General features: G+C 42.4%; 1 pseudogene; it reads right to left on the reverse strand.

Moving 5' to 3' along the window:
* The window catches only part of LOC111951714 (immunoglobulin kappa light chain-like), a 9040-nt pseudogene extending 1054 nt beyond the window's left edge, over positions 1–7986 (reverse strand).
* Positions 7987–9041: the final 1055 nt, after the last annotated feature.

The following is a 9041-nucleotide window of genomic DNA, read 5'->3' on the forward strand; positions in this document are numbered from 1 at the left end:
AGTGGTCCAGTGTTCACACATTGATACAGAGTTGTACAAAAACCTCCCTCAGCAGACTGCACAGTGACTGTACTGAGTTGAGACACTGACTGAAGGATATTTTGTTTATTTATTTGGGTTTTTCATTGAAGTAGTTATTTTGCTTTTAGAACTGTACTTATTTTAAGCTTTTTGTTCTTGCAAAGATATGTAGTAGACTCAGGCCATGCACCTATTTAATGACTATAAAATGTATCAGAAAAAGTCAAATTAAAAGGTCAATTCAATACGGAGACCAACTTTGTGATGGTTCTCAATGGAGATTCTTTTAGATGTGATCCACACCATGTTCATTGTATTTATGAAAAACTACACCCATACAGTGTACAGTACCATTGTCACCTATGACTTCTTGATATTGCTGGTTGTAAGTACGAATACCTGCATACATACTGACTGGTAAGGAGCACTGCTATAAACTATTATTAGTAGTAGAATATAATGATTTAAACATTTGAACAAGTTGGGAAAACCCTTCAGTTAACTCTGTACCTATCAATTATCCAGTTGTAGGAATTATGGTTCATCAATATACATTAAACATATAACAACGTATGCTAAGTGTTACAGCACTACTTTGTGTCCCCCTCAGGAATTGCTCTGAGAAAATGTAATGTAATTGTCCCCTCCAAGTTGATATCAGATTTTCGCCCCTGCTGTACTGCTACACTGGGACCTACTGCAGGTGCTGAGGGGAGGAGATGATCCAGTACAATGACACAGTGTGTAGTAGAGATGAACAACAATGGAGTCAAACTGGAGCTGTGTCTAGAAGACCTTAGATCATAACTGATCACTAAGTTCCACTTGATCATTAACTACATGTTGACTCTGTTGAGTAACTCAAGAGAATCATCAACCAATCTGAATAGAGATGATACAATGATCAAAACCCTAAAGATTACATCTGTTATGAATATGTTATGAATAGACCTCCCGGTGGCACAGTGGTCTAGGGCACTGCATCGCAGTGCTAGCTGCGCCACCAGAGTCTCTGGGTTGGGTTCGCGCCCAGGCTCTGTCGCAGCCCCGCCAACCGGAGGGTCCGTGGGGCGACGCACAATTGCATAGCGTCGTCCGGGTTAGGGAGGGTTTGGCCGGTTAGATATCCTTGTCTCAGTATGTATAAAAAAAAAAATAAAAAATAATAATAATAATGTTATAAAAGTATGTAATAATGTATGTAATTAATAAATGTATGTAATAAAATGTATGCACTCTATGTAAGTTGCTCTGGATAAGAGCGTCTCTAAATGACTAAATGTAAATGTAAATGAATACACTCCTGGACAGTGAGAGTCAGGGTGCTGCTCCAGCTGAACAGGCCATCCTACTCCAGGACCCCAGGACTAGCTCCTGCTTCTTGATGGTCCCGTCCACTTTCCAACTCATGATCCAGTCTGGGGGAAGCCCTGTTGGCTAGGCACATGGTCGTTGTCTTACTGGACAGCTCCTCACTAGAGGGGCAGGACAGTCAGGGTAGGGAACTGTTACCAAGAGAGAAACAACACATCAACTACATCAAAATAAAGCACTTTGGAAATGACTTCTAAACTGTATATGAATATAAAAGTTTATTGCTAAAAGATGTTGAAGAACACTAACTTTATATAAAACAGATTACAAGAATAAAGTATACAAGCAGAAAAACATACAGGTATGACGTGTTTAACTAGCACTACCTTGCATACATATATCTTTTTTGGAACGTATCTGATCAGAATACTCAATTTTAATAATTTTTTTAATCTAAGAGGTTTGATACAAACATAATGGAGACCTTATCACAGTGTAGAGAGGAGTAGGCAGGAGGCAGTTGCAGGTTTAGAACTACTGAATTTATTAAAGCACCAATATAAAAACTGGACAAAAACCCAAAGTGCAAAATAATAAAGTATTCAGGAAATAGTAGAGAGATTCCCTCTCAGGAAAACAATCAACATTTACAATGAGGGACAAAGACAAATGATAGAGGGAGTATAATATACAGTGATAGAGTTGGGGATTGGAACCAGTGGTGTGTGTAATGATGACAGACAAGTTCGGGGTTGATGAGTAACGGTGTTGCAAGCTGCAGGTTTGTCAGCAGCTAAAGGGCGGCGACGCCGATCGCCTGAGCTGGACAGGAGGGGGAGCCAAAGCGAAGGCTGGCGTGACAAACACTTTTGGTTACTACATGATTCCAAATGTGTTATTTCATAGTTTTGATGTCTTCACTTTAAAAATAAGTAAAAAAAAAGCTAAAACCTGGAATGAGTAGGTGTAGGTATATATATAATTTTACAAGTCAAAAAATGGATGTAGCAACTACAGATTGCCCCTTTAAGTCTATCAAAAGTGTGTAAATTTGAGCATGTGTCCATTAGGTCTATGGAGTTTTTTTTAGCAGCATGAATAAGATTTAGCAATAAAAAGCCCCATTTTTATTCCATCTGCGGGATCTGCACAATGCAGCTGTTGCAAGAGCGCATTGTTCACTCGGCTGTCCACTGGTTCAAAAACAATGATTGATAGCAGCTTAAACTTCTTGAATTCAACCATTATTGGATCAAATACACATTAGATTTGTGAACAGCCATCCACAACAACCACATCCGTAAGTCGTAAATAGCTAAATGAGAGAGAGCAGCAGTGTCATCACATCAGTGCGCTTTGTAGATATCAATAATAATTGATCATTACACACAACCTGGTTCCAATCCTCACGCTATAACGTTATAATACTCCCTCTGTCATTTGTCTTTGTCGCTCATTGTACATGTTACTTGTTTCCCTGAGAAGACTCTCTCCTACTATTTCCTGAGTACTTTTATATTTTTCACTTTGGTTTTGCCCTGTGCCTGTTTGTTTATGACGATATATTTGAGCACATCAGCTTGGGGCGTCCTGCTTTGATCTATGGGCTGAAATATATTCAGTAGTTTATAAATCTGCGACTGCCTCCTGCCTACTCCTCTCTAACACCAGTGACAGTTTAAGCAAATCAAATATGTTTTATATTTTAGATTCTCAAAGTAGCGCCCTTTGCCTTGATGACAGCTTTGCACAATCTTGCATTTCTCTCAACCAGCTTCACGAGGTAAATTAGTATGGAAATGTGCTGCATATTCATGAGATAGGGATCACTGGAATGATGATTAAATATAACTATTGGGATTATTTCTCAATCAAAACAAGATTTATTTGAACTCAGAGTCAGAAAGACATGTACAACTTAATCTCAAAATAGTTCATTTATCACACAGCACTACTGATATTATTCACTATTATACTGTAACACTCAGCTGTAAACACACAACTGTTTACCAGAACATAGCACCATGTGGGACTCTCTATCCCCTTTACAATGGCTTTTCTCCAGTCTCTACACACTACAGGACTTCAAATCAAATCAAAGTTTATTTGTCACTTGCGACCGAATACAACAGGTAACCTTACAGTGAAATGCTTACTTTACAGGCTCTAACCAATAGTGCCAAAAAAAGTGTTAGTGAACAATAGGTAAGTAAAAAATAAAACAACAGTAAAAAGACAGGCTATATACAGTAGCGAGGCTATAAAAGTATCGAGGCTACATACAGACACCGGTTAGTCAGGCTGCATTGAGTAGTATGTACATGTAGATATGGTTAAATGACTATGCATATTATGATAACAGAGATTAGCAGTAGTGTAAAAGAAAGATTAGCGGGTGGGTGGACGTGGTGGCGGGCGTGCAAGCAACACACATGCAGATAGCCCGGTTAGCCAATGTGCGGGAGCACTGTTTGCTCGGCCCAATTGAGGGAAAGTATGATACAGAATGTATAGTTAAAGGACCTATGCATATATCATAAACAGAGAGTAGCAGCAAGCGTTAAAAAGAGGTGTTGGGGGGGGACACACAATGCAAAATTCCGGGTAGCCATTTATTACCTGTTCAGGAGTCTTATGGCTTGGGGGTAAAAACTGTTGAGAAGCCCTTTTGTCCTAGCCTTGGCACTCCGGTACCGCTTGCCATGTGGTAGTAGAAGAAACAGTTTATGACTGGGGCGGCTGGGGTCTTCGAACATTTTTTAGGCCTCCTCTGACATCGCCTGTGTAGAGGTCCTGGATGCAGCAGCTTAGCCCCAGTGATGTACTGGGCCATACGCACTACCCTCTGTAGGTCCTTGCGGTCAAGCCGAGCAATTGCTGTTGCTCTCGATGTTGCAGCTGTAGAACCTGTTGAGATCTCAGACCCATGCCAATACTTTTTAGTTTCCTGAGGGGAATAGGCTTGTCGTGCCCTTGTTCTTGTTGTGGACACCACGGAACTGGAAGCTCTCAACCTGCTCCACTACAGCCCCGTCGATGAGGAATGGGGCTGCTCGTCCTCCTTTTCCTCTAGTCCACAATCATTCTCCTTAGTCTTGGTTACGTTGAGGGATAGGTGTTTTCTCACCACCCGGCAGTCTCTCTCCTCCCCTATAGGCTGTCTCTCTGTCGGTGATCAGGCCTAGCACTATGTGTCGTCTTGCAAAGTTAATGATGGTGTTGGTTGGCCTGGCCATGCAGTCGTGGGGGAACAGGAGTACAGGAGGGAGCGAGCACGCACCCCTGTGGAGCTCCAGTGTTGAGGACAGCGTGGCAGATGTGTTGCTACCTACCTCTCACCACCTGGGCGGGCCCGTCAGGAAGTCCAGGATCCAGTTCAGAGGAAGTGTTTTATTAGCCCAGGATCCTTAGCTTAGTGATAGCTTTGAGGGTACTATGGTTTGAACGCTAAGCTGTAGTCAAGGAAATAGCATTCTCACATAAGGGTTCCTTTTTCCAGGTGGGAAAGGCAGTGGTGGTGTGCAATAAGATTGCATTCATCTGCTATCTATTTGGGCGGTATGCAAATTGGAGTGGGTCTAGGGTTTCGGGATAATGGTGTTGATTTGAGCCATTACCAACCTTTCAAAAGCAGTTCTATGGCTACGGACGTTGAGTGCTACGGGTCTGTATTAATTTAGGCAGGTTGCCTTTGTGTTCTGTGGGCAGACCATGTGGTCTGATTGAAACATCAAATCAAATCAAATCAAGTTTATTTTATATAGCCCTTCGTACATCAGCTAATATCTCGAAGTGCTGTACAGAAACCCAGCCTAAAACCCCAAACAGCAAGCAATGCAGGTTGTAAAGCACGGTGGCTAGAAAAAAAAAACTCCCTAGAAAGGCCAAAACCTACGAAGAAACCTAGAGAGAACCAGGCTATGAGGGGGCCAGTCCTCTTCTGGCTGTCCGGGTGGAGGATTATAACAGAACTATGCCAAGATTGTTCAAAATATTCATAAGTGACAAGCATGGTCAAATAATAATCATGCAATAATTTTCAGTTGGCCCTTTTCATAGCCGATCATTAGAGTTGAAAATAGCAGTCTGGGACAGCTGGCGTTCCATCAACCGCAGGCAGAACAGTTGTTTATTACAGACTCAATCAGGACATGTTGAAAATGTCAGTGAAGACACTTGCCACTTGGTCAGCACATGCCCGGAGCACACGTCCTGGTAATCCTCTGGCCCCGCAGCCTTGTTATGTTGACCTGTTTAAAGGTCTTACTCACGTCGGCTACAGAGAGCATGATCACACAGTGTCCGGAACAGCTGATGCTCTCATGCATGCCTCAGTGTTGCTTGCCTCGAAGCGAGCATAGAAGTGATTTAGCTCATCTGGTAGGCTCGTGTCACGGCAGCTCGTGGCTGTGGCTTCTCTTTGTAGTCTGTAATAGCTTTACCAAGCCCCAGTTTTAGAAGTCATTTCCAAAGTGCTTTATTTTGATGTAGTTGATGTGTTGTTTCTCCTTGGTAACAGTTCCCCTACCCTGACTGTCCTGCCCCCCTCTAGTGAGGAGCTGTCCAGTAAGACAACGACCATGTGCCTAGCCAACAAGGGCTTCCCCTCAGACTGGATCATGAGTTGGAAAGTGGACGGGACCATCAAGAAGCAGGAAGCTAGTCCTGGGGTCCTGGAGTAGGATGGCCTGTTCAGCTGGAGCAGCACCCTGACTCTCACTGTCCAGGAGTGTATTCATTTACATTTACATTTAGTCATTTAGCAGACGCTCTTATCCAGAGCAACTTACAGTAGAGTGCATACATTTTATTACATACATTTATTACATACATACATTTATTACATACATTTTATAACATTATTATTWWTWTTTTTTWWTTTTTTTACATACTGAGACAAGGATATCCCTACCGGCCAAACCCTCCCTAACCCGGACGACGCTATGCCAATTGTGCGTCGCCCCACGGACCTCCCGGTTGCGGCCGGCTGCGACAGAGCCTGGGCGCGAACCCAACCCAGAGACTCTGGTGGCGCAGCTAGCACTGCGATGCAGTGCCCTAGACCACTGTGCCACCCGGGAGGTCTATTCATAACATATTCATAACAGATGTAATCTTTAGGGTTTTGATCATTGTATCATCTCTATTCAGATTGGTTGATGATTCTCCTTGAGTTACTCAACAGAGTCAACATGTAGTTAATGATCAAGTGGAACTTAGTGATCAGTTATGATCTAAGGTCTTCTAGACACAGCTCCAGTTTGACTCCATTGTTGTTCATCTCTACTACACACTGTGTCATTGTACTGGATCATCTCCTCCCCTCAGCACCTGCAGTAGGTCCCAGCTGTAGCAGTACAGCAGGGGCGAAAATCTGATATCAACCTTGGAGGGGACAATTACATTACATTTTCTCAAGAGCAATTCCTGAGGGGGACACCAAAAGTAGTGCTGTAACACTTAGCATACGTTGTTATATGTTAAATGTATATTGATGAACCATAATTCCTACAACTGGATAATTGATAGGTACAGTAGTTAACTGAAGGGTTTTCCCAACTTGTTCAAATGTTTAAATCATTATAATTCTACTACTAATAATAGTTATAGCAGTGCTCCTTACCAGTCCAGTATGTATGCAGGTATTCGTACTTACAACCAGCAATATCAAGAAAGGTCAGTAGGGACAATGGTACTGTACACTGTATGGTGTGTAGTTTTCATAAATACAATGAACATGGTGTGATCACATCTAAAGAATCTCCATTGAGAACCATCACAAAGTTGGTCTCCGTATTGAATTGACCTTTTAATTTGACTTTTTCTATTTTATATAGTCATTAAATAGGTGCACCTGGCCTGAGTCTACTACAATATCTTTGCAAGAACAAAAAGCTTAAAATAAGTACAGTTCTAAAAGCAAAATAACTACTTCAATGAAAAACCCAAATAAATCAAACAAAATATCCTTCAGTCAGTGTCTCAACTCAGTACAGTCACTGTGCAGTCTGACTGAGGGAGGTTTTTGTACAACTCTGTATCAATGTGTGAACACTGGACCACTGTGGACACTCTGACAGTAGTAATCTCCTGCATCTTCAGCCTGGACTCCACTGATGGTCAGAGTGAAGTCACTCCTAGAGCCACTGCCACTGAATCTAGATGGAGTTCCAGACTAGAGGATTTTAGCCAAGTATATTATGAGTTTAGGAGCTCATCCAGGTTTCTGGTGGTACCAGTGCAAATAGTGTCCATTTCTGTCACTGTATACAGCACTGCTGGTCTTACAGCTGAGGCTGACTGAGTGTCCCCCTGAAAAAGTTTTTACTGCAGAAGTTTGAGTCACAGTGACCTGGCCTCTGGACTCTGAAACAGAGATGGCATGTAGTATTAGCATTCAATTAGCATTCAATAGCATTCATTCATTCATTTGTCCTCATAGCATATTAGCATAAACTGTAATGAGGTTATATAGCCTAATATTGCAGTGGTCCGGAAAATGTTCTGTAAAATATATATCCTTGGAGATGGAGGGCAAATATCCAGATGAAGGTGGTGATAAAAGGCATGGTTGTTGTGGTTCTGTTGTCATGAAGGACAGCTCTCAGTCATGAAGTGTTCAACTCACAGGGCAAAAAACACTCCCAGAGGCATGTGATGCCAATGCAAAGTGTCCTCTCTATGCAAATAGCCCTCCTGGAGCAAGGCACTAGACAGGACAAGGATTTATGAAGAAAATAAGATCAAAATAAATATTCCAAGAATTTAAATGGTGTGACTTCTGGATCACAACATTCCAATTGAACGCTTTTAGCCCTTACCATCCAACATTACAAGAAACACACACACACAAAACTCATAATATTGATTTAAATGGAACTTGTTTGGGATAATGTATGCCTCATTTGGTAACATATGGGATATACAATGAGTGTACAAAACATTAGGAACACCTTCCTAATATTGAGTCGCACCCACTTTTTTCCCCTCAGAACAGCCTACGTTTTTCCTGGGCATGGACTCTACAAGGTGTCAAAAGCCTTCCACAGGGATGCTGGCCCATGTTGATTCCAATGCTTTCCACAGTTCTGTCAAGTCGGCTGGTAGTAGATCTCTACTCCAAATAGCTCGTTTCATCTCATCCCACAGATGGTAATTTGTATTGAGATCTGGTGTCTAGGCAGGCCACTGCAGTAAGCTGAATTCACTGTCATGTTCGTAAAACCATTCCTGGACAATCCTAGCCTTGTGGCATGGGGCATTATCCTGCTGAAAAAACATTTTGCAGATGGATGCACTGCTGCCATGAAGGTATGCTTCTGATTGGTAATGATGTTCATGTATCCTGTGACATTCAAACGTTGCTCCACTTTTGTCAAGGGACCCAATGTGTGCCATGAAAACACACCCCACACTATCACAACACCAGCCTGTAATGTTGACACACAGTATGATGGATCCATGTACTCGTGGTTTTCTCCATACCCTAGTCCTCCCATCAGCGTGAAACAGCAGGAACCAGGATTTATCAGACCAGGAAATGTTTTTCCAATTCTCCATTGTCCAGTGTTTTCGTRCCTTAGCCCACTGCAACCGCCTCCGTCGAGARGTCCCTCTAAGGCCCTTCTGCTAGCCCCGGCTTGCTAGCTGTCTGAATCGCCGTGTCTCCAGCCAGCCCAACCACTCACTGGACCCCTATTGATCAA

This window comes from Salvelinus sp. IW2-2015, linkage group LG25 (assembly GCF_002910315.2).
Source record: "Salvelinus sp. IW2-2015 linkage group LG25, ASM291031v2, whole genome shotgun sequence".
Lineage (NCBI taxonomy): Eukaryota > Metazoa > Chordata > Actinopteri > Salmoniformes > Salmonidae > Salvelinus > Salvelinus sp. IW2-2015.